The sequence below is a fragment of the Hyperolius riggenbachi genome, chromosome 1 (assembly GCF_040937935.1).
Source record: "Hyperolius riggenbachi isolate aHypRig1 chromosome 1, aHypRig1.pri, whole genome shotgun sequence".
NCBI classification, from domain to species: domain Eukaryota; kingdom Metazoa; phylum Chordata; class Amphibia; order Anura; family Hyperoliidae; genus Hyperolius; species Hyperolius riggenbachi.
In genome coordinates, this window is record NC_090646.1 from 8,716,539 (window position 1) to 8,722,538 (window position 6,000).

The window sequence follows — 6,000 nt, forward strand, 5'->3', positions numbered from 1 at the left end:
ACAGGTTCTCATCTACCGGATGGCCGGCTGCAGGCTGCCAGCTGATTGCGCGGTGAGCTGATCAGCCATGTGCTCCCCCACTGCCATCTCAGGGCCGCTGTGGGTGGCGGACTTTCCACTGCCGTAGATGGGGATGCACAGGGGAGATGATCTTGTCTTGCTGCTCCATACCACTGTCGAGATCGAGGAGGACGCAGGTGGCTGCATGACCTCTCAGCCACACTTCCCACCCGGCCCCTCACCACGTGGGGCTACTTCGGCGCTGTTACCCAGGGACTACTTCGGCGCTGCTGCCCAGGGACACCAGAGGCCACAGCAGCGGAGGGAGACCACCCATCCACTGCGACCCACGGGAGAGGCCACACGGGATCCCCTTCCATCCGGCAGGGCCACCAGCAGTGCTGCTCCGTTTGCTGCGGGTGAGTGCCCGCGGGAGAGGCCACACAGGATCCCCTTCCATCCGGCAGGGCCACCCACAGTGCTGCTCTATCTGCTGCGGTGAGTGCCCGCGGGAGAGGCCACACAGGATCCCCTGCCATCCGGCAGGGCCACCCACAGTGCTGCAGGTGAGGGCCCACAGGAGAGGCCACACAGGATCCCCTCCTGTGCCCATGGGGAGGCCACCCACAGTGCTGCTCCATCTGCTGCGGGTGAGTGCTCAGTCCGGTGCTCCATCCGTCTACACCGCTGGCTCACCTCAGCCGCTTCACCGCCGGATCTGGCGGGAACACCGCCCGCCCGAGCGTCCTCCATACACAACGCTGATTCCTCAGCACTGAGGCTTCATCGTCGCCGCTGCAAATGAGAGCATGCGCCACCATGGTGCTGCACGCGGGATGAAGCAGGTCGCTCTGTCACAGCTTGGTGGGTCAGGCCTCCACTGCTGCTTCAGCTGGCTCGGAGCCTTTTCTCCATCGAGGGATCCCTTTCACTGCCACTGCCGCTGCCTCGGGAGATCCTTGCACATCAATTGGACTGTTTGTTGGACCCAGGGGAGTTTTTTTTAATCTGCAGCCCTAAAAGGACTCTGCCTCTGTCTCTCTCTTCTTGCCTTGGTTGTTCTCTTTGTCTCTCTTAGCTATCCCTTTCCTCTTTCTCTCTCTCTTTCTCTATCCACTCTTTTCCAGGACACACTGCAGGCACCTGGAACTGCTGTGGAGTGAGCGAGCGCCGTCGATAGTTGGCAGGCTGCTCCCCTCACATAGCACTCCAGATTCCCCACACGTCCTTCACTACAGTTATAGGTGATATGTATATATAGGTATATGCTTATTTGTACTACTGTACCTGATTGTATGTGTTGATTTGCATGCATGTGTTTGTACCATCTCCGACCCTGTATGAGCCAAAAATAATTCCGGGTACAACCCCTGTTGTACTTGGCAAAATAAATATGATTCTGATTCTGATTCAGACAAGGGAGATCCACCGCCTCTAACGCTATCTAGGAAAAGGACAGGATGATTTACTATCTGCCACCGCAGGAGATAGTACAATCGCAAGAACAGGACAAGACAAAACAAGACTTAGGCAGTACAAATAATATACAACCTGACTGCACTAGGAGGAGTGCAAAATGCACTCCCCAAGAATTAACTACACTAGAACATTCGCAATAAGGTCCAAAAAGGCTAAGGCTCTAAAGTCAGTCTTCACCAAACAAAACCTATGACGAGCAAGGAATTCTGGGAGGAAGTGACATTTATACTGGAAACCTTCAAAGGAAGCAGACAAGTAGATTTCAAGATAAGTAGATGCAAACCAGTCAGCCTTGCAAACTGACAAAAAGGCCTCTTTTCCCTGGACTGAACTATGCAACCTGCATAGGAAACAAAACAGTCCAGGGAATAAAGGCCAGCAGAGCGGATTCTGACAGATGTCATATTGTGTCAGTCAGAGTGTGTGCTCCAGTGCTGCTGGCCTAGCAAGGGCTGTACACAGTGATAAGCTGTTCAGTGATTAACCCCTTCTCTATCACTACACTATTGTTAAATCATTAATTAGTTTGTCACATTTGTGTGACAGTCAGAGTGTGTGCTGCCTGCAGCTGCTATGTGTCTGTGTGTGTGCTGTGCACAGACCAGGCCAGCTGCTGCCTGCTGGCCAGCTATTAGCCTTAGGTATAGGTTAGGTTAGGGATTAGGGAATAGGATTACTGTGTTATTGTGTAGTTAGTACTGTAGTACTACAGTCAGTGTGCTTGTAGTTGTTAGAGTAGGAGTACTACTGTGTTAGCTTTCTTCAGAACTGCTGTGCTTTGAGCAGTGCCAGTGTGACAGTTAGTGTGCACTAGTGTCTTCTCCTCTGCTGTCTGACTGTCACTCGGCACATGTCACGTGTCACTGCCACTGCCACCAGCTATTACGACACTATCCATAGCTGCATCTACCTACTCCACCTGCTGTCTCAACCTGTGTTTCCCACCCCCAGGGTCCACACAGAACAACTCTTCTGCTGCCACTGCCAGTCTGCCACCACCAGCTATTGCGCCACTGCAATAGCTGTATTTTGTTGTAAAAAAAAAAAAAAAACAGTTTTTTTTTTTTTTTTTTTTTTTTTTTGAGATGTCTGGGCTGAAAACGACAATGTGGGCTGCACGACCGCTGTCTGGAACCTCCTGATGTTAATTTACAGCCATTTTTATTATTATACCTTGAATTATTTTGAGGATATTTTTGCTTTCTGGTGCCTTAAAAAGGCATTTTATTGACAAGTTTAAAAATATCACCTTACAGAGAACTCAGGAGAAAAAGTGGATTGTATACGGGCCCATATGCAATTCCCCTTTCCTCCTGTGTTTTCTCCTGTGTGATATGTTCACAACTTGTCATAAGATGCCTTTTCATCCACCAGCAAGCGAGAAAATCCTCAAAGTAAATTTGGTAGAACTTTTTCAATATTAAAATGGTGAAAAGTTAGTTTAAACACTTCAGGACCACAGGCTTTACCAGGCCATTGTTTTTTTTTTTTGTAAAATGGGCCACTGCAGCTTTAAGGCCCCACTGCAGGGCTGCACAATACAGCACACAAGTGACCCCCCCCCTTTCTCCCCACCAACAGAGCTTTCTGTTGGTGGGGTCTGATCGCCCCCCCAGATGTTTGTTTATTTTCTTACTAATATTTATCCTATTATTTTTTTTTTAAGCAATATGTGTATTTTTATTTATTTATTTATTTTTTTCTCTCCACTCTACGTACCAAGCAGAAGATGCGCGTGCAGCCTGCGCGCGATCTCCTGCAAACTGCAGCCCCAGGACTTTACGCCGATCGGCGTTAGGCAGCCCCAGCCATGCCCATGGGCGTGACGCGGTCGTTAGGTAGCTAAAGAGAAGATGAAAAGTATCTCCCAGGAGAACACTTGGGGGAAAAAGTGAAGTGCGTATGGGCCCTTGCGTCAATATCCTGTATGGAGGGCTTTGCAATCAACAACAACAACATGGTCCCTTGGTCACTATCAAATATTTTCATGAAATAAAACACATCTACCTGATTTATAAAGTATGTATCAATGTCCAGTTTTGTAACCTGTGCCTATTTTTATTTATTTATTTTTCTGATTTCTGATATTATCTGATTTTTCTTTCTTTCTTCCAGAACATTATTTCACACCTACATCCCTTCACCACTACAAACCAGGGATGAGCAGAAACTACGCCAGTGCGAATTTACGCATCGTAGTTCACATCTACGCATCGTAGTTTGTAGGCGAAGTTTCAAAACTATGCTTACGATTTTACTCGTAGCGAAGTACCGTTACGCGTAGTTTACGCCCCCTACGCGTAGTTAACATGTGTATTGCGAAATAAACTACGAATGTGTTATTTGCGTCTATTTTTCCGCGTACGATTGTATGCTTACAAGTTTAAGCATTGGAAAGGGGATGTATGCATAGAAGAGTTACCGGTATAAGCAATTACAGAGGAATTAATGCATAATTTTTTTCTGCATAATGGCATAAGCGTCCGCATACACTACGCTTTGCACTACGCGTAATTGCGTATTTTAACATGTAGAATTAATGCATACGAAGCGAATATTTGATTTTGAAGCCGTAGTTTGTCGAAGCGTAATTGCGTAAAAGTACGCGTAGTTCCAGTGTAGCGAAGTTGGCTGACTCCCTTCCCTGCTACAAACTGTTCAAGAGCCCCAGAATCAGTATTTTTAAATTCCCTGTTGAGACTTCACAGTGGCCAACAGACAAAATAAGCAACCTTCGTGACAAATTGTGATGAGCCCCAGCAGGAAAATAAAGATTCAGATTTTCCGCCAGAAATGATTGAATTTATAATCCTAATTCCCCTTGGTCCAAATAATCATATAAACTGTACTAAATCAGCTGAATGGATTTACAGCAGGTCATGTGGCCAGTGTTCCTATTGTTAGAAATTTTATAATGACACTAATTAGACTGAAGACCTTACTCTTGTTACCGCACTCTAGGAAATGGTGATAAGTAAATTTTTATTTACCTTTTTAAACTTTTTACCTTTTTAACTGCTCTGCGACCGCCTCACGCTGATGGGTGGTCACAGGCTCCCCCAGGACTGCCTAACAGTGATTGGTGTCAGGATTTGGAGGCATAGTTTAGCTGGTGCACGTATTTCCTGACGTAACGCACAGTGGGTATCCATCAGCAGCCTGCCAGCCGCGATCAGAGCTGGCAGGCTGTTAGAAGGGAAAAAAAAGTATTTTTGTTTGTACAGCACTGTGATCTAGTGCAGCACTGTACAGGGGACAGTATTGTCACTTAGCTGTCCCCAGGAGAGGCTCACAATCGTATCCCTCTCATAGGCTGATGCCTATGAGAGGCGATTGTAGTGAAATGATCTCAGAGGGAGGGAGGAAGGGAAGGGAAGATTTAAAGAAAAAAAAAAGCCTTTTTTATTTAAAATAAGCATAAAATTGTTAAAACACAAACAAACATTGCAGCAGCAATCAGATCCCACCTACAGAAAGCTCTGTTGGTGGGAAGAAAAGGAGTTAAGATTCATTTGGCTGCTAAGTTGTATGGCCGAAAAATAAACTGATAGGCCTGGTGCACACCAAAAACCGCTAGCAGATCCGCAAAATGCTAGCAGATTTTGAAACGCTTTTTCTTCTTTTTCTGTAGCATTTCAGCTAGCATTTTGCGGTTTTGGTGTAGTAGATTGCATGTATTGTTACAGTAAAGCTACTGAACAGCCACTGTAACAAAAACGCCTGGCAAACCGCTCTGAAGTGCCGTTTTTCAGAGCGGTTTGCGTTTTTCCTATACTTAACATTGAGGCGGAAACGCATCCGCAATCCAAAATCTGCAGCAGCCCGGGAGTATGCGTTTCTGCAAAACGCCTCCCGCTCTGGTGTGCACCAGCCCATTGAAATACATTACCCACGCGTATCCGCAGCCGCAAGCGGATCGCAAAACGCAGCCGGACCGCTCTGGTGTGCACTAGGCCTTAAAGCTGCAGTGTGCTGAATTGTAAAAAAGTAATGGCCTGGTCACTAGGGGGTGTGACCCTGTGGTTCTCAAGTGGTTAATGCACATAATACTGGGGATGGTCGTAGTAAGCCAACTTCACTACGCTGGAACTACACGTAGTTTTACGCAATTATGCTTCGCCAAACTATAGCTTTGAAAGCAAATATTCGTTTTGTATGCATTTCGTAGATTACGTGTTAAAATACGCAATTACGCGTAGAGTAAAGCGTATTGTATGCGGATGCTTATGCCATTATGCAGAAAAATGTATGCATTAATTCCTCTGTAAATGCTCGTATCAGGAACTATTCTATGTGTACATTCCCCTTTCCAATGCGTAATTTTGTAAGCATACAATTGTACGTGGAAAAATAGACGCGAACAATGCATTCGTAGTTTACTGCGCAATATGTGAACTAAGTGTAGGGATCGTTAACTATGCGTGGCGGTACTTTACTATGCGTACAATCGTAAGCGTAGTTTTGAAACTCTGCCTACAAACTACGATGCGTAGATGCGAACTATGATGCATAAATTTGCAC

General features: G+C 46.2%; 1 protein-coding gene across 1 annotated transcript in view; it reads left to right on the plus strand.

Moving 5' to 3' along the window:
- LOC137541475 (vomeronasal type-2 receptor 26-like) overlaps positions 1-6,000 on the plus strand; it is a 93,146-nt gene that overhangs the window by 67,154 nt on the left and 19,992 nt on the right. The window lies entirely within an intron of this gene.